This window comes from Tupaia chinensis, unplaced genomic scaffold, assembly GCF_000334495.1.
Source record: "Tupaia chinensis unplaced genomic scaffold, TupChi_1.0 Scaffold142001_1, whole genome shotgun sequence".
In the NCBI taxonomy this organism is placed as follows: Eukaryota; Metazoa; Chordata; class Mammalia; order Scandentia; family Tupaiidae; genus Tupaia; species Tupaia belangeri.
The window spans coordinates 577,552-598,496 of NW_006201854.1; the positions used below are offsets into that span (position 1 = coordinate 577,552).

Genomic DNA, 20,945 nt, shown 5'->3' on the forward strand with positions numbered 1-20,945 from the left:
TCCCAGACCAACTGAATGTAATCGCATAAGTGATCCCAGGTGAAATCAGTCCAGTCAACCCTGTGAACTGCGATGATAAATAACTGTTATTTTAAGTCAGTAGGTTAAATGGTTGTTTGTTAAAATAGCCATAGATAACTGATATTGGTCCTGGGGATCCAGTAAAATCCATAGTATTTTTCTGTTTTCTCCCTGAAAAGCAATATAGATAACATAATCAGGGTCTGTTACATCTTTAACATGACATCACAAAGAGGAAATGACCAATTATGAACCCTACAATTTAAACAGATTTATTCATTTAATTGCTTTATATGGAAATATAGTTGATGCTTGCTTTCTCCCTGTACTCTGAAACTCAGTATGTCTTGTCTGCTTTACTCTTCCCCTCTTATTTCTCCTCACTTTTTCACTACTACACTGACCAGGGAGCTACAGAATTTTATCCTCTTTTATACAAAATAATTCACTTTGTCCTGTTTGTATTCATTCATTTATCTGCCTATCCATTTATTCTTTCACTCACCAAATATTTACTATTTACTTTGTGAGTTAATATATAGAAATATAATAGTATGATTTAAAAAAAAATCTTGCCATAGTTGCACATTCCAATCCCATCAAGTGCCCAGGAGGAAAAACAAATAAATAGGAGGTACTTACATTACAAAACATTCATCCTACTGGAAAGAAAGTTCTCATTATATAACTGATATTTAACTTCACTACATGAATTTATATTTATGTGTATCTATACATGTCAAAGTGCATTATGTAGTATATGTAATTTATATGGATTTTTGTGTGAAATTTTTAATGATTTTTGTCAATATCCATGAACGTGCATAGGTATAAATATATAATTTTATATATGCTTTAGCCGCTATATGCCAGTGGCTATAGCATATGTGTTCCAGCGTGTGTGTGTATGTGTGTACGTGTGTGTGTGTGTGTGTTTGTGTGTATCTCAAGCATATTATGTATTCAGAAAATATTCATTCAATATGAGTATATTTAGTCTTGAATGTATATGCATATGGGTATATGAATAGGTGTGTGATGAAGAGAAGAGGAAAACATATTTGCGTAAAAACTAATAAAACAAAACTTAGTTTATTTTCTACCTGTTTCTAATAAAGTAGGAATTCTTTGTGTCTTTGATTTAGGCATTCTGGCCTTGACATTCCTGAAAATACCAAAAAATAGGAAGAGGAAGAAGACCCACAAACTACCCATATCATATCATCCCAAGATTCGAAATTTCATTTATTCTTTTTTTCCATATTTTTAAACTTATTATTATCATATTCTTGCTTATATTACATTAAATCACATATATCTTTACAGCATATTACATTTCTATTTCCAGAAGGAATACCATGCATATTAGTCAAGACAAAGACATTACTATCCACATTATCATTATCAAATAGCTTTTCATTGTTTTTTCCAAATCGTTTTTATTATTTTTATTCTCATTTTTTAAACATTCAATCACTACACATCATTTTAATTGTAAAAATAATTTACCCAACATGAAATACTTCTCAGACCACTCTAGCTGAGAATACTATACATGTTATCGTCAACAGATAATAAGCCATATCTGTGTCCCACTAATGTCATTCCTCTCTATTCTCTTCCTATACTTGTCTATATTCTTCCCTTCTCCCACCCTGTTCTACACTGTCTTCAACAATCCTAACTATTTTCACTGCTTTTATGCGCTCCAATATTTCAATCTCTACCATAAAGTGCGGTAGTCGGTATATATTAAGAATTTCATTTATTCTTAAACTTCACTCCTGGTCACTAATATCTCTAAAATAAGGCAGCAACCATCATTCAAATGAACAGATCAGGCCTATCCATATCATTATGAAATAATCAACAAGCAAATATTAGTAACAAAGATGTAAGTAAGTTAGTATTTAACAAAATTGGGCATGGATATTTTATGCTGCTTTTATAGAGACAATAATACCACCATCAAGGCTTTTAGTTACACAGGTTGACTTCTGGAAGGTGCCATATCAGCTTTACTAATTAAAGACCAGGGAATTTCACTGAACTCATTGATGACAAGGATCGCTGACAGAATATCCTTTCTATGCTGTTAAATGAGCAAGACCTCGGTTAGCACACTTCACCCGTTTGGAATGAATCACTTGCTTCTCTTCCACACTGCACCCTTAGGAAGTCTTAATAGGCAATGTGCTTTATTTTTCTAGATTTAGCAATCACACAAGATAATGATGCAGCAAAGTTCCCATTGTCTTACCTTGGAGACCCCTGCCAGCTCAATGTGTTCAATGGTTATGTTTGGGAGGTCCCAGCCTCATCAACAAATTGTATCCCCTCACAAACCAAACAAACTATTACATAATTTGTTGTTTTATCCTCAAAGCAAACTTTTTAAGAATCAGAAACATTCTCAAAAATCTCTCACTTTATTAATCAGCCTTGCTACAAATAATGTACAAGGTATCATTTGAAATAGAGCTATACTTACATCAACAAAGCATTTCTATTTACCATTGATATACATAGGTTATTTCATTTCCTCTTTACAGTATCCATGGTAGGTCATTATTATTATCCCTATTTGAAAAATGATGAAGTGGAGGCTCAGAGAGAATTAACGGACTTACAATAGCATTTGATAAGAACCTGGGAGAAGCTGGACTTAATCCTTGTCTGCCTTATATACATTTATTTATTCACCAAGTATTTGCTGAGCACAGTCCATATATTGGGACTTAACTCTAGCAGCTGAAATACACCACTGAACAAAACAGACCGAAATCCCTGCCATGAGAATTGCTGATTGGATTTCACAATGTGAATATCATTGCTGACCTTGATAAGAACCTGTTTAGTAGTCATGAGTGATTGGAATACTTTAAGAGAGAATGAGAGAAAGAGATCAGAGACAGGAAGTTTAGACAATTTAGAAAACACTTACAGAGAATTTTCCAGTTAAGGGAAGCAGAGAAAAAGGTCAGAAGGTAGAAAGCATGAGTCAAAATATATATTTTTTTACTTTAAATGCCTTAATTAAGCAGGTGCTAGTTTAGACAGGAGCATAGACAATAAAAGAAACACTGGGTGAAGCAAGCCAGACTATGAAAGAAAGGCATTGTATGTCCCCATTTAATATATTCCAAATATCTGCATTCTATGGTAGAAACTGAAAGTTTGGAAGATATGAAAGCATAGAGAACAACTGCAGATACTAGAGACAGTGAGGAAGAAAAGTCGGAATGGGAAATAGGGAAGAGTGAAAAAAAGGGAATTAAGGGGAAAAGAAAGAAAGAGAAACATTTAAGGGACACAGTAACGGAAAATTATCTATTAATAATATATATGGTAATAATATCCTTGATTGAATTAATATACAATGCATTCATGTGGGAAAAATTCATCTTGTATGATGTTATGATGATATACAGTGATTGAATGTAAAATATAATAAAAGAGAATAAACAGTAATGACTAATGTTATTGTTCTAAATATCGATTTTGTTGGGAAAAATTGGAGAATATGGGCACATATGTGTATAGAGGTGTTGGCTAGAGCTGGAAGTTTATAAATTCTCTTCTGATTTGTTGTCATTTCTTTTTTAATAAAACAGGATCCAAAATAACTGTTCGAAACTTAACCTGAGCATGGAGAACTTGGAAGCTTAAAGAGAACAGAAAAAGTAGAAAAAACTTTGAGTGGGGAAGCAGCTAGGTAGAGATGTAAGGTCCAGATAGCATCAAGAATGAACTTAAATGTGATACTTCCTCCAACTGCTGCAGCATACTTCCTCATTCAATGCCATGTTCTTCTCTCTTCTGCTTGTCTTATTTCTTAGTCACTTTTGTACACACACAAAAAAAAATATGGAAACATCCTCTGTCCAAACTTAGTATAATAAATAAATAAACAATGGAAGACAAAAACAAATAAATAAAACAGAAAGAACTCAAAAGAGAGGAGAGAGAGAGAGAAGTACTAGATCTCAATAGCCAATGAGTCATTTAGTAGCATTAGAACATTGGACTTGTTTATCTCAGTTTTCTCATTTGTTAAATGGACTTAATTTTATTCATGACATTGTTTTAGAGTCCAAAAAAGTACTTGATGTTAACATTCATTTTTCACTCGAAAATGTCATGCTCATATGAGTTTTATTTATGTGTTCATCTGAAATCTGTCTAATGTGTTTACATTATTTCATGCTGTCTAATATTTATTTGCGTAGGTTATATCTTACTTTATTAGTATATATAACACAATATTGTGTATAATATTATCCCAAGTTAATATCACCCCCATGTTTTTTTAATTGTCAGAGAGCTTATGCACTTGCTGGAGAAACAGAGACAAAAAGAGATTAAAGCATTTCCCCATTGAGGTTGATCACACCATAATCTCATCTTTATTTCTCCAACTTGTCAGGATTTTGTGCACACATACACATGTGCTCATCATGTTTTTTGAGCCTTTGGGGCCTGATATCAAACTGCAGATAGCCATGTAGAACTAGCTCCCTTATCCACTAGGTTATGGGGCTAACCCTTATATCACTTCCATTTTATAGAAAAGGATAGAAAGGTTCAGACTAGTGAAATGATTTATTACAAAAGTTACCTGGTCCACTCTGGTTTCTACGGAAACATTGGGCAGCTTATTTACATTTCAGAAGCCTTGGTTACAAGACAAGAACTGGCATATTAAAATAGGAAGAAAGCAAATTGACATTCAGAACTTTAACATTATTCCCTGATGTTTCTATGACAATTTGAGTCTAATGACTTTTGCAGAAGCTAGAGTTCAGGGGCCTCTGCTTGAAGAACTGTCAGCCACAAGAGCTAAAGATAGAGACTTTTAGGGCACTTTGAGGTCCCACATAGATTAGTAAAGAGAAAGAATTACATAAAAGAGAATCAACTCCAGGTAATACAGATGTTTATCTGAACCACCTAAATAATTGCAGACAAGCAGAGGAAGATACTGAATCGTTCTTTAGAAGGAAAAAAGATGGGATAATAGGCACTTCTTTAAACCTTGAATTTCATGTTTAAGTATGCACAACACATTTTAATTATCATCACTATTATATCATTCATCACCATGCTGCATTGTAATAAGAGGTAATAGGATGCATTGTCCTTTTCTTACATTAAATGTGTCAAGTACCATAAATAGGACAATTGACATAATTGCCATAAATCCCAGGGTGTGTATGTGTGTGGGTGGTAGTGGGAGAAATGATCATCCAACTCTCACTCACAATATTCCAGGATGAATTTACATAATTGTGTCTAAAAATGGTATGTCACCATTAAATGTACTCACAGTTCTTGCCTCTGGCTCCTCACCACCCTCCCTCCCCGCTTTTCTGAGGAGGAGAGGTTGCTTCAGTTTTCATTAAGTCTCGGTAAATCTTTCTTATTCTGTGAGTTGCCTGGACACATGGTATGGCCAGTTTTATTGGTAGTGAGTTCATTAGTTGGTTGAAATAAACTTTATTTAATTACCTTTGGACGAGAAAGGGGAATAGAAGATTTTACCTTTTTATGACAAATACATGAGTGGAAATTAAGAAATATCATCTGAAATACTTATTTTCCAGAATGTATCTGAATGTATTGGAGGAAGAAAGTCACAATCAGCCATCCAACAGGGATTTCAGTTGTTGTTTACCTAGAAAAAAAACATTCTGAACTTGTTACACTATCTTACATTCTTTTAGAAAATCACCCCAAAAACAGTCATAGTGGGAAATGCAGGTAGGAGAAACACGACTATTTCTTCCCTCCAAAAAATAAGTTAGAAGATGAAATTTTGGAAATTCTCAGAATGGAGGGAGGCGACTAAAACTACTGACAGGGGAGAGCTAAGGTACAGCCCTGAGTCAATCCTCACATTCCATAACGGTAGTGCAAACAGACCAGTCCAATCTGTAAAATAGCAGAGAACAGTCGTAGATGTTCATAATGGGTGTCGTGACCCTCACAGGAGCACCCCATCCTCTATTTTTTCCTTCATATTGCTACCAGTGGCATCTTTCCATGAGAATAGTTTTAATACTTCACTAGACTTAGCTTTACCCTTAATTTTATTCTCTCTAAAAACAGTATTTCCCAAAGTGCTCCATGTTGAGCACATTTTGCACAAACACATTTTGATTTCCTGTGCCTTCTTCAACTGACTTTCCTTAAAGCACCCAGAATGACTCTTCTAAAAGGTTACATGGATCCGGTTATTCCCTTGCTAAATACATTTTATTTTTTCCCACTGTTGTTAGGATAAAATCCAAATTTAGTAACATATTTTTGAAGGTTCTTTTTGATCTGATTCCTGTTTAAAAACCAGCTTCACTGCTCATCTCCCTTCCCACCCAATCCTACTTCACCCCCATCTCTGGACTTCTCTGTCCCTTCACCTTCTACGTAATGCTCTAAAAGCCTTCTTGGTTCCTCCTTTACTTATTCTAAGTTAACATATTCTCTTCCATCAGGTCAAGAAAGAAGCTCTTACATCTATCTGTCAGGAATGCTTTCTTCAGAGACATACGTCATAATATCCCCTGACTAACTCTTATTCTTCTGACGTATATTAAGTACCAGAGTAAACTCAACATTGTCTTGACACATTACCTGTTACAATTTGAATTTTTGCTCTTTTGACTGATTCATCCAACTGGCTATAACACAAACCTTAGCTTATTCATCCATTTATCCCCAAATATAGACTACATAATAGACTTTTGATAAGTACTTTTGGCTAAATGCATAAATAAATAGACATAGATATCTTTACATCTCTGTAAAGATTTAAAAATGAAGAAGTTTCCATTGGAAAATTTACTAGGGAGCGATTATATATATATATTCCCATTCTGAAAACTCTCATTGCAGATCATAGTAATGAAGGTTGCCTAACTTGAACTTATTTTATTCAACTATTCTCTTTAATGTAAATTTTAAGTTCTGTGAAAAATATTTTACAAAATCTCTTAATAAGAAAAAACAAGGGACTTGGAACTTTTTTTTTAAAAGACTATGCAATTATTGGTTCTGCAAGATACTGTTTGTAAGACTTTAAATGAATTAAGTAACCTCTCTGCCCTTTTCTCTTCTCAACTTTGGAATGGGCATAATTGTGCCTTCCTTACAAAGGTATCCTGGTACAAGACACTGTATGTGTCAGTGTCCAGAACACAGCAGGAACTCAGTCGAGGTGTTTTCCACTTAGTAGCTCCTATCCAACCCTCTCTTACCCAATGTGTGAATATGTATCATTTTGTTGTAATTTTTGTTGTTCTCGTTTACTACAACACTGAAGAAGATTTGGCTGTGACGCTGAGTTCCCTTGTTTGTGACAGCTGTCCTCACTCCATGGAGTCAGGGATCATTTAATAGTTGATTTTGACCATACACATACCAGCAGCAGTTGAAAAACAGTTCTTTAATCTTCTCTAGAACTGCAGATGGCCATAGACCCATCTGTGCCTTGGAGACTGAGTCATTCTTGGAGACAATATGGAAGGAAATAGCTGTTTGCTATTCAACATGCAAATTTTACACGGATGGAAATTACTGAATACTTATATTTGTTCTTTATGAACATTTACAGTGTTTGTTCTGTCTTCAATGTTCCAGATAGAAGGCCATTTTATTTTTTCATCATAGTAATAACTTGCATGCATGCGACAATGCATACCTCTTTCTACTATAGAGCTTTCTCCATTCATTCCAAATGACATTTATATACCACAATTATGTGTCAAATAGGAGATTTCAATGAGAAATCTGAGCTCAAGAAACCACATGAAAGCATATGTCCACATAATCTGTTGGACACGTTAGATATACCATAGTCCCCACTTGAAAGCTGAGAAAACCGACCTACAAAGTAGATAAATAACTTATTCAAAGTGACCAATAATTCTTTTGTTCTCTAGTGATTTATTTTTTAAAGAATCATTTATTTAATTTTATTTATTATTATTATTTTATTTAACCAGAGAGAGAAAGAAAGAGAAAGTAAGAAAGCAAGTGACCAGGTCCAGGACTCAGACCATGGCTGACCATGTGGGAGTATAGGTATTAACAAGCATACCACCTGCCTGCCTTCTCTAGTGATTTCAGTAATTAAATCTCACTGAGCCATATGAACAGTGGAAAATTACTTCAAAGAAACAAAAGATGTAAACTCGTGAGCCTTTTCTAATAAGCACATTTATCATATTTCATATGGAGACAATAGCCCAAATTCATTGCTCACAGTGCTACCAAGGCTTGAGCAAATTTTTAGTAAATATCCAAGACATGATTACCACGTTCTCAGGACCTTAAAATCATTCTACTACGGTGTTAAAAGCATCCAGAATGCTTTGGTCTTGGAAAAAGTGTCTATATTGTTAATTTTTTCAGCAAGAAGGTCTCTCTTTTGCTCATCTTCAAATGTTATCTTTCTGATAACTTTTGCTTTAATCACACCAGATTGTGATATTTTCTGTAAATAATCCATAATCTTTACTATGCCTTGCATCACATTATTTGCTAGAACACAGGATGATGGTACCTCTTCTCCAAGACCTTGTTCAGATAGCAACTCCTGTCCAAAGTTCTTCTTCTGATAGAATTGGAAACACATCTGTGCTTCTACAATACTATGTTCTTCGGCCACAGTATGATATGACAATTATTTCCTTATGTGTCTATGCTAAATGTACACTTCCTGAGTTATCCATCATTATGATGATTCACAGGAAAAATAAAACAGGGGTAGCCCTATGGCCTGGTGGTTAAGGGAGCTGGATTCCATATGACCAACCATGGCTCACATTCCAGTCCTAGTGGCTTGACAAACATCCTGGGTGCATGGGAATGTGTGCTGCAAATTGCAACAGACTGGAGTAAAGGAGATCATACTCCACTAGCCGTTATTTCCTCCCTCTCCTTCTCCGTGTCTCTGTCTCTGCTGAGTACCCATACCTTCTGGCAATTAAATAACCATAAAAAATTAATAGCTATGATATAAGTGCTTATGATATGCCTCTCTTATAGACTTTATAGGAATTAGAGAAAGTAAGAAAGCAAGTGACCAGGTCCAGGACTCAGACCATGGCTGACCATGTGGGAGTATAGGTATTAACAAGCATACCACCTGCCTGCCTTCTCTAGTGATTTCAGTAATTAAATCTCACTGAGCCATATGAACAGTGGAAAATTACTTCAAAGAAACAAAAGATGTAAACTCGTGAGCCTTTTCTAATAAGCACATTTATCATATTTCATATGGAGACAATAGCCCAAATTCATTGCTCACAGTGCTACCAAGGCTTGAGCAAATTTTTAGTAAATATCCAAGACATGATTACCACGTTCTCAGGACCTTAAAATCATTCTACTACGGTGTTAAAAGCATCCAGAATGCTTTGGTCTTGGAAAAAGTGTCTATATTGTTAATTTTTTCAGCAAGAAGGTCTCTCTTTTGCTCATCTTCAAATGTTATCTTTCTGATAACTTTTGCTTTAATCACACCAGATTGTGATATTTTCTGTAAATAATCCATAATCTTTACTATGCCTTGCATCACATTATTTGCTAGAACACAGGATGATGGTACCTCTTCTCCAAGACCTTGTTCAGATAGCAACTCCTGTCCAAAGTTCTTCTTCTGATAGAATTGGAAACACATCTGTGCTTCTACAATACTATGTTCTTCGGCCACAGTATGATATGACAATTATTTCCTTATGTGTCTATGCTAAATGTACACTTCCTGAGTTATCCATCATTATGATGATTCACAGGAAAAATAAAACAGGGGTAGCCCTATGGCCTGGTGGTTAAGGGAGCTGGATTCCATATGACCAACCATGGCTCACATTCCAGTCCTAGTGGCTTGACAAACATCCTGGGTGCATGGGAATGTGTGCTGCAAATTGCAACAGACTGGAGTAAAGGAGATCATACTCCACTAGCCGTTATTTCCTCCCTCTCCTTCTCCGTGTCTCTGTCTCTGCTGAGTACCCATACCTTCTGGCAATTAAATAACCATAAAAAATTAATAGCTATGATATAAGTGCTTATGATATGCCTCTCTTATAGACTTTATAGGAATTATGTGATTATCACAACTCAGCTATTATATTCACTTTACAAATTTAAAAAAACATATGTAACCAAGTTCACACAAATATGAGGATGACGGTTAAATAATTTAAATCTAGGTCAACCTGACTTTGTAGCCTAGAAATTTTTAAAATTACTACACTGGGATATATCCCAGTGTTTGACACTCGGGTTTTTAACAAATATTTTCTGAATTGTGTTAAAAATTAAACTTAGAGATCATATTGGGGAGCACTTTGTTGTAGCTAGAGTCAAATAAGTATACATTGCAAATTAGTGAGGTCTAGATTAATGAGGCCTAGGCAGAGTTCTGGTGGTGCTGTTAGCAGATGCTATTATGAACTACTATTATAGCTAATAATAATCATAATTACCGTCTGAACTATGTGTCCTGGTTACATAATTTTCTCTGACTCAGCCGAGAGCACGAAACTGGACAAAGACATGGTGTTATCTACTGCTTATAGTTGCAGTTATTTTAGACAGTGAATTGTTGAAAGAAAACTAAATTCCAACTCTGTTTTTTGGTCACCTAAGATAAAAATAAAACCATTAAAAAAGATGAGACTTTAGAGTCTGTTTAAAGATATGTTTGCATTTATTTTGCACTTACCTCACAGTAAAAAATAATTTTCTTACTTTGTTCTTTAAGCGATTAAGAAGGTTTGAAATTACTGTGCATTGTGAAGTGAGAAATGGGGACTTAAAAATAAACAGATGTTAGGTCAATTGGGAGAGGGACAGATATACAATAGGTCAGGGAATGTGATTAGATAATAATTCAGTGACACAGAGCAAAGAACTTGTCCTTGCACCTCTCTGATAGGAGAACACAATAATAAGAAGGGAGTATATCTGGTACCTACAGATGGCATAGCAGTTACATTGCTGGACTCCTACATGGTCAACCACAATTCAAGTCCCAGACCCAGTGGCTTGAAACTCACACCTGGTGTGTGTGCATGCATACCCAAGATCCCATGAGGATAATGGAGAAGGAATTGTGGCATGGCCATCTCTCCTGGGGGGTGATTTCTTGCTTTTTCTCTCACTGTTTCTGTCTCTCTCTCTGATGAGTACATGCACCCTAAGGCAAAACCCTCTTTAAAAAATTAGCAGGGAGGGACATACCTATAGACTCTGAGCCTTATTTACTGGTGGGCAGAGTCATCACAAACCCAAGATATTCTTTTCCTTGTTTAATTTTAAGTGGTGGGAAAATAATAGATTTGAGAAGAGGAGAAAACCTTATTTTGGATGTGAGGCTACATGATGAGATATTGTTTAATGTACAAGAAAGTTCTGCATTAAGAATTATTATCAACAGACTGGTAGGTATACTATTGCCCAACTTCCTATTTACTGCACACACACACACACACACACACACACACACACACACACAAACATAAGTTTTTGAATTATTATTGTATATTAATAAACATATAGAGAGTTTACTGGATCAAAATAAAATGTGCATAGTCTTGTAACCTCCAGCAACCTCACCTTACTCTCTAACATAATCTTTTCAGAAGCGCCAACCAAAAATAGCACATTTCTGTGAAGACTACCTTCTCTTCACTTCCAATAATAATAACTTATCTGTCTCCCATATATACTCATCCCATTTTGCAAAAACCTGTTTAGATGCAAGGTTGCTATTTTTGTCTCAAGCATGAGGGATTTGCTTTATAAACATGTTAAGATTATTTTGACTTCAATAGAAAGAAGCCCAACTTGTGTTAACTTAGGCAAAATGGAGGATTTATTGGAAACATCGTGTAGAATCCAACTGAACTATGGACACACAAACCATAGGGAATAAATAAATGAATCTAAGCTTCAGAATCCACAAAGCTCAGGGACCTCACCCCCACTAGGTGTCTCTTTGTATAACTTTTTCCTTCTCTTCTTTTTGCATATTATCTTTATTCACTATCATGGCACAGGAACTACCTTTATATTTTACAAAAATACAGAAACCAACAGCTCTCTAGTTTTACATTTTATAATTTTCTTCACAAGAGAAAGGAGAATTTTCTTTATAATGCATTTTGAATATGAATTCCCTAGAAAGGGTTCTAATGAGCAAAGCTTGAATCAAATGACCATTCCGACACCATTCAACCTGACTCTTTGCTGAAGAATGGGGTAAAACTTCTAGAGCATGACAATCCCTGTGAAAACACTTAATTTTCATGGGAAAAGAAACAAATCCTACAAGAAAATGGGTTTGGGAGGTGATTACAACAATAAAGCAATAGGTATCTATTCTAAGAAGGGTTAGATGATTCATCCCACAGAGACATAATCCGTAGGTTTTAAGTACGATGATCAAATCTAAGGCTTTTCCTTTCAGAGTAAATACATTCTGCTCTATTCCATGATAATTATTCCCATCACTTCACCATTTGGCTAGATTAACCTCTCTAAATGGCCCTTCACATAGTACTCTCATCTTCACTCTCATTCCATCATTTCTTCTGGTCTCTCATAGCTCTAAATTGTTCTCTATCTCTTGCTGGTTTTTCTTAGTCAATGGGCTTTTATATCATCAAAATATCATCTCTGCAGGTTAAACCCATTAGGCTTCTCCATTTTCTCAACCATCCATTTTTTTAAAGAATTTTTTAAGAATTTTATTTATTCATTCAATCATTTTCATTTGCTCAGAGAAAGAAAAACACAGAGAGAGAAAGAAAGTGAGAAAGCAAGCCACCAGGTTCAAGACTCAAACCATGGTCAGCCATGTGGGAGTGTACCGCGCCTTAACCACCATACCACGTGCTGACCCTCTCAACTATTGTATAGCAAGTATATTTCATCCCTACTTTTGTTCTTGCTATTTTGACATCAATATGATTCCTTAGCTTTGTATATTTATGAATGAACGTTTTTTTCCTCCCTTTTCCTTTCCCTAAACCAATTATAAACTTTTGAAATCAGGGAACATATCTTGAATGACCATGTCTTTATAAGGTTAGCATGACCTTATGAGGTGTGTAGAGTTAGCAAATCAATTTAACAAATATTCATAGAAAAGTTATTATGAGGAACTCACTCTCTTAAGCACTGAATTAATTGCTTGGTTTTTCTTTTTCTGAATGGTGACTGATTCACTTTGTAATTTCTTATTTACATTTAATTGTTCATTTTTGTAAGGCACAATATGCATGGAAGCAGTCTGTGATAATCAAATGAATGATACTATAATATCCATCATGTTCAGCAAAGAATATTACACCATTTTATGCATTTTAAAAAATAAGAGATGCTCCATGAATTTGCATGTCATCCTTGTGCAGGGGCCATGTTAATCTCTATAACTTGCCAATTTTAATACATGTACTCCCGAGATAAGCATGCTTGCTTTTTGTTGTTGCTATGGTTTGTTCGTTGATATGGACATGGCTTTCATTGACAGCTTATGAAACAGTACATGATCAGCTATGATCTAGTTCTCTCCTGTTCTTTCCCAACTTTGTCTCCTCTCCCTAACATGCAGCATAACCAAGACCTCATCACACCAAATTGCTTATTAGTTCATGAATATTCAGTTATTCTTGAAGCCCTCAAACTAGAAACATTCCATTTCTTCTCTCTGGGATTTTTTTTTTTTTTTAATATCACTGTAAAGTTACCATTAACCTTAATGAACTCCAATAAATCAGAGCAAGGATCTTTCCTCTAGTCAGTCACCCACATCACCACCTCGGTGCACAGTATGCTCCCACTACACCATCTACGAATGAGCATCCACTGTTTACACGTCTCATCCCACCCTTTCACTATCCCCATTTGAACAAGTGGCTATAGAAACAAGAGTTCATTTCCTGGCATGTGTGGAAAATTGAGAAGAAAATAGCAGCTGCAGATCTGCCCGGAGGCTCTCAGGTACCATTTTGTAATTGAAAGGTGTCACTCTGAGGGGAAATGGACATTCAAGGCAGTGCTGTTGCAGACTGGTGTTTGTCAAAGAACACCTCGTTATGTTTCTGCTGAATTTTCCCCTTCCTTCCAATAGCTGCTTGGTGCTTACCAGAAGCAGGGGGAATCAATGTGGCTTCTTTGCTATTGAAATCCATTGACTGCAGTTTCTTTTTCTTGAAGGGAGAGAAAATGATTATGGTACAGAAACCAAATAATTTCATCCAATCAAAATATCCCCAAGATGGCAATATTTTTTTTAAGCACAGAGGCACAATATTTTTTCTTAATAATAATGTGTAATATGTTTTTTTTTTCTTTTCTGGTTCATTTTTGTGTATAGCCCCAGTGATAGAGATTGTGATTGAAATGGGTGAGGGAAGCTGGAATTATTAAGCTTATAAGAAGCTAGGAGCTTTGTGATTTTAGTACTTCATAGGCCAAACGTTGCAATGCCCATCTATCTATAGGTTTTTTTAAAGTTTTAGGAAAGGTCATTGTCTGCTTTGCTTGGAATCAACTTTGACTTTTCCTTCTCACCACTTTCCCTGAAATGTAATATTGGTTTCCTGGTTGGTTTTAACAGAAGACAGGAGATCTGGAATCAAGCTCACTATTTCTTAGTTGGATGACTCTAACTCCCAATGTCTCTCAACTTTTCTCTCTCTTCATTTTGAAAATGATGCTCACAAGGAAATTAACAATCTGTATTTCAGAAGGTTGCTTTAAATATCAAGTGAAATATGGAATATTAAAATATATAGGGAGATCAATAGATAAAATGCTTTATGTTGCTTTTGGTCATTGATTTGAGTTTTCATATGATTTTAGGTGTCACTAATTCCCAGTCTATGTAGGTTCAGGACTAGACAGAGAACTGCCAGCCAAATGTCCATTCTACTCTCAGTTCCCACACTTTATACCATTTCTCATTGTTCTTCGAAAATAGATATCTGGCTATAGGCAAACTTTTTTCCTTACTGAAAACTGAAAATCTCATATCTTTTACATCTATTATTTGTTCATATCATTTGTTCTTCCTGATATACCTTCTTTAATTGTTTCCCTTTATTCATGATAGAGTGCTTGTGCATGCACATGAAAGTGAAGCATGACAGACAGAGAGAGAAAATGCTCCCCAGGGTCTGATCACGCCATGATCCCCTTTTTCTAGTCCTCTAGCTACGCACAGGATCTTAGGCACTCACATGCATATCTGGTATACTTAGGCTGACCTAAGTATACTAGGATTTGAAATGCAGTGGCCAGGTTTGGTCTGGGTTTTCTTTGGCAGTGCATTACCCCTGTGCCCCAAAACTAGCTCTCTCTCTCTCTCCCATATACATACATACATACATACACATGTGTATATATACCCATATTAATCAAATTTTATTTTCTCTCATAGTCCCTCCTGATTATTTTTCTTTCAGAGCCTCATATCCAGGTGGACCTAGTCCTTACTCTCTCTACCATCACTTATCTTCATATATTCCCATGCTTACATCTTCAACTAAACATAACTTTTTGGGGTTGGATCAGCATTAGTCACTCGATTCTTTGTACATTATGGAAGCCAAGTGGTGATGATAATGGTGCCAGACAACATGATGAAGATGATGATGCTGGAGATGGTGATAGTATAGACAGTGATGATGTTACTGCTAAAAGTGATAAAGATGATTCTGAACCCCACCAGCTTTAGGTTCTGGGTGATTTGGACCACTCCACAAAATCAAAAGTATATACACTGAAAGGATAAATGGAGATCATTCAGTTACTGTAGAAGGGGGAGTACATAGGCACTAAGAACCCAGACAGATCATTAAAGTTCAGAGTCTGTGTAATATGATGGCCTCTGGAGTAGAGGATGCTTAAATTGCTGCAATATAGATGGGCTGGGAAGAGAAGTCAGAAAGGACCAGGTAGAAGACCTGGGGGCGTGAGCCTGATCATCAAAGCAAGTCCTGGCAATAAATGTGGAATGAGAAGTTATATAATTTGAGATGGCATTTCTTAACTTTAAGGTGATTGGCATGTATTCAGGACGTGGACAGCACTGTGTCAGATCCTAGTTTTACCTCTCACCATGTGACCTTGTTTACTTAATGTTGTTTGCATGTGTTTCATCTGTAAAACAGGGTCATATATCTCAGAATTGTACAGATTAACAGAACCAATGTCTATAAAATGCTTCTCACAGCGCTTGGCACATTATAAATTTTCAATTATAGGAGACAAAAATAATAAGGAAAATTCAGTAGATGAGGCAGCACAATCCCGTTTTAAGAGGAATGCATTGGTTTGTGGCAAGGCGTTGAAGAATTGGGAGACACAGGTCCTAATCCTCAACCAGTGGTTAACAGGGTAGCAGGACCATGATCAATTGATTGGGCTGAGACAGTGAGCAGAAAATTAAATCTATCATTGAATGAAAGCACCAAGTAAGGAGACTCAGGCAGCATCCCAGTTAAACAAAATGTAACAAAATTAGCAAAGAAAATCAGAAAAAATCTCTGTGCATACAGGTTTTAAAAGCGTGTCCTGAGTACAAAATAACAGGTGAATATTTAAGGTAAGGGATTCATTCCATACCACATATTCTGGAGGGCCTGAGGCTAGTGCACCATCTGCCCTTGTCAGAGTGGCTGAGGAACAAAATGAAGACCAACTTATAAATGAAAGTATACCAATCAAAGGAGGAAAATTTTACATATGTGCAAAGTGTCAGGTTAATTCTGACTCCTGAGTTTTGACCAGATGTGAAGGCCCTTGAAGAAGTAAAATACAAACATACAGGATCAGTTGGAACATTCCATGGAAGCTACACATAAGAAATTCAGACCCACTAAGTGAGTCAGAGAATCATTTCTTGAATCCTGACACCTGCTAACTGTGCAATTCTGAGAAAATAGTTTCAGCCTTCCAGACCCAATTTGTCTTTGATCATAATACTAATAATAACTGTCATTTATTGAGCAATGATCAGGTACCAAGCTTATATACCCTATCTGATTTCAACCCATTATACTTATGAGGGATAGAACTTTATTTTCTCAATCTTCAGATGAAGTCAGTGAGAGCTAGAGAGGATATATATTGGAAGAGGGTGATAGAGCCCAGGGAATTAAAGCCAGGATTTCAAACTGGGTCTATTTTTCTTAAAGATATTTTTGCCTTAGGGTGCATGGGCTCACTGAGCAGAGAGAATGAAACAAAGACATTGAGAGGGAAAGTGAGAAATCACCTCTCCCCAGGGAAGGGATGGTCACACTGCAATCCCTTCTCTTCTATTTTTCTCTTGGGATCTTGGGTACACACGCACATGTGCCTAGCTGAGTGTCAAGACACTGGATCCAGGACTTGAATTATGGTTGGCCACGTGGGAGTCCAGTGATGTAACTGCTACGCCTTCTGCTGATCCCCAAACTGGGTCTATTTGACTCCAGATTCTGAGTTCTCGGTTATTATACTTCATATCATAATCCAACTTTGCATAATTTTTTTTTCATGAAAAGTACCTAGGTGACATCTGATATACTAGTTGTTCAAGGTACATTTATTGAGTAACTTTAAAGGGTAACATACTTAAGTGAAGAGCCAACCTTAGCATCTTAGACTCCAGTACATGTGTAATTAAGCCATAAGATAACCAAGGTGACTCAATATTCTACTTAATCTTGGAATTTATCTTAAATAAATTTTAGAAAAATCAGCCAGAACTTCTATTTCACAATGAGTCTTACAGAATCTAATCTTTTACCTCCTTCACAATGGACAAAGCCTAATGCTTAAGGAAGGGAAGTTAACAATAACCTTGCTTTATCTTTACACCTATCTAGCTTTGGAGACAGGGAGGGGAAAGACTCTACCTGCCCCCTCCGATTTGACTTACTGAGAAGATTTTATCAGCTCAAGCATTACAAAACCACACCTACTTTCAAAAGCACGATTTAAGTGTTGTCTTGACTGACTCTTTCGGCTTCTGTCGCCTTGTTAATAATTGCTGTTTTTTTAAGAGAGATTTTTGCTATAGGGTACATGTGCTTTCCAGGGAAACAGAGAGAGACAGATAGACTTATCCCCCCTCCCCGCCCCCCCGGGAATGATGGCCACACCTCAATCCCTTCTCCATTCTCCTCTCAGGATTTTCATGCACCTGGCATGAGTTTTATTTTGTTTTCTTTCTTTTCTTTTTCCTTTCTTTCTTCTTAACTTTTTGAGAGAGAGAGAGATTTTTATTATAGGGTGTGTGTGCTCGCCAGAGAAACAGAGACAGGGAGACAGAAAGTGAGAAATCAATCCCCAAGGACACAGCCACGCTGTAATCCCTTCTCCTCCATTCTCCTCTTAAGTTTTGGGCAGGCACGCACACATGCCCAGCATGAGTTTTAAGCCACCAGGTCCAGGACTCAAACTGCAGTCAACTAGATTCCATTGATTTAACCATTATTCCATCTGCTGCTCCCAATAATTGCTTATTTTTAAGTCCCTTGCAGAGAAGGAAAATCAGTCATTCTGTCCCATCCTGCATGCCCAGAAAGGAAACTGCCCCCAACTGATGATTGCTCCCTGACAGTGCTCTCCTTATTGTCTCCTGAAGACACTGACCAGGCCTCCTCACCTCCTGAATGATTTGCCCTTGGTTGTGCAGGTGCACCTCTTCCCCAATGTAAGTTTTGCATCCTGTCCAGGAGTGCACAGACAGTCACGGACTCTAGTCTGCTCTTTAAAATCAGGGAATAAATTCTTCCCCTTAGTCACTAACTCTTTCTTGTCTCTTTATCAAAGCAACAAATGGCACAGATCTGATTTCAGAACCCCTGAAAGAGCTTCCCTGCCCACTCGGGCATCATAAGTAGTTATGTCTATACCTGAGCACAGTGGTCATGTGAGTACTTTCTGCAGGTCAGTAACTCTCCTAGAATTTCTCAAGAGCAACACCGTTGACATATTAATTTGTAAAATTTAATTGTGAAGAATATTCTGTGCCTTGTAGGGCATTTAGCAGCACCCCTGGCCTCTGCTCTCTAAAAGGCAGTAGCACTCGCCCCTACTTCAGTTGAGGCAATAAAAATACCTCTCTATGTTGTCAAGTATCCTGTAGGAACAATGTTACCAAACTCAAACTAACTTGCCCAAGTGCCAAAAACCATTCTGTAGCCACAGGAGTGATAGAGGGAATTTAATTGTCATATGCAAAGCAAGGAAAGTGGACACTCATGCTGAGAAGGCCTTGTTTCTCTGAGGAGTTCCCCACATGCATTTTTGTCATAGAAAAATTACGAGTAGGAGTCCTAGGCGACTGATTAGTTCAATGCCTGGTGAAGAAGGCTGTCTTAACTGGTGGAGTCTTAGGTAATCAATTTTTATTTTTGGAGGAAGTCATCATCAGGTGTCTGACACCATTCATCTTAGGTTTTACTAGGCTCTCAGCCAGTAATTTCCGTCTGGCAAAATACGCTAAGAATTTGAAAAAAAAAAAAAAAAAGTCTTTTTTTGAGGAGGAGTTTAGAAATCTTTTTTTTGTTTTTTCTGGTTTTTTTGTTTTTTTTTGTTTGTTTTTTTGAGAGATTTTCGCTATAGGGTGCGTGTGCTCACCAGACAAGACAGAGAGAGACATAGAGACAGAAAGTGAGAAATCATCCCCCAGGGGGGATGGTCATGCCGCAATCCCTTCTCTTCCATTCTCCTCTCGGGATCTTGGGCACATACGCACACATGCCCGGCGTGAGTTTTAAGCCACTGGGTCTGGGACGGGAACCGCGGTCGACTACGTGGGAGTCTAGCGACATAGTCATTCCTCTAACTGCTGGTTTCTGAGTTTAGAAATCTTAAGGCCCTGATGTTACTTAATTGCTATAACCAAAGTCTGAAGTCTTAACCTTTACTTTGTGCCATTAAAATGTAAATGAATCATGCATTCTAAGCCACCTAGAAAGACACTTTACGTTCAATCCTTAATAATTTTCAGTTTGGGGAATTTCTGTTTTTCCTGCATTAGAAGAGGACCTCATTTCCAGATGAGATCCCTGCTTTGTTTCAGCCACATTTCCCCAGGATGATAATGTCTCTTAATTCGTAATACTTGCATCTAAGGATAGAAGTCAGGCTGCATAGGCTTGAGATAAGCCAAGAATCATGAGGGTGGGTGGTTTGTTACTATAGCGTAGACAGGTACCTAGTCCTTTATGTTATTTGATGCAAAACCTAAAAATTACACAAATTTAGATCCTGCTGTAGTCTGTGCTGCATTAGCACTATTGCAGCAAGTAATAGCAGGGCATGCACACAGTCCAGTAAGTATTGAAATAATCATCTTCCAAGCCAGCAGGTGGCATGGTGGGTAAGGCACTAGACTCCCACATGGTCAACTGCAGTTCGAGTCCCAGACCTGCTAGCTTGAAAATCACGCCAGACATGTGTATGTGTGCCCCAAATCCCAAGAGTAGAGTGGAGGAGAGGGGACTATGGCATGGCAATCACCCCAGTGGGTGATTTCTCAGTTTTCCTCTTACTGTCTCTTTCTGGCAAGCTCAAATGTCCTATGGCAAAACCTTATAAAATAAAATCCTGTCTTTGCCATTTGTTAACTCTGTGAATATGATCACATTTTTAACCTCTGAGAGACTCACTTCCATCATCTGTAAAACATAAATAATGATAGAATTTATCTCCAGAAATAATTTGTAAACTAGAGGTAGTGGTGGGACTGATCTCATAAAGATGCAACATTGTTTTTTTAGAGAGATTTTTGTTATAGGGTGCATGCACTCACCAGAGAGATAGAAAGTGAGAAATCATCCCCTCACCACCACCACCCAACCCTTCTCCTCTATTCTCGTCTCAGGATTTTGGGCCTGCACATACATGTGCCTGGC

At 36.9% G+C, this 20,945-nt stretch overlaps 1 non-coding gene across 1 annotated transcript; it reads right to left on the reverse strand.

Moving 5' to 3' along the window:
* Positions 1 to 13,397: 13,397 nt before the first annotated feature.
* LOC114005093 (U6 spliceosomal RNA) lies at positions 13,398 to 13,501 on the reverse strand. The gene has a single exon (XR_003547006.1). It is a non-coding gene; the product is annotated as a U6 spliceosomal RNA (small nuclear RNA).
* Positions 13,502 to 20,945: the final 7,444 nt, after the last annotated feature.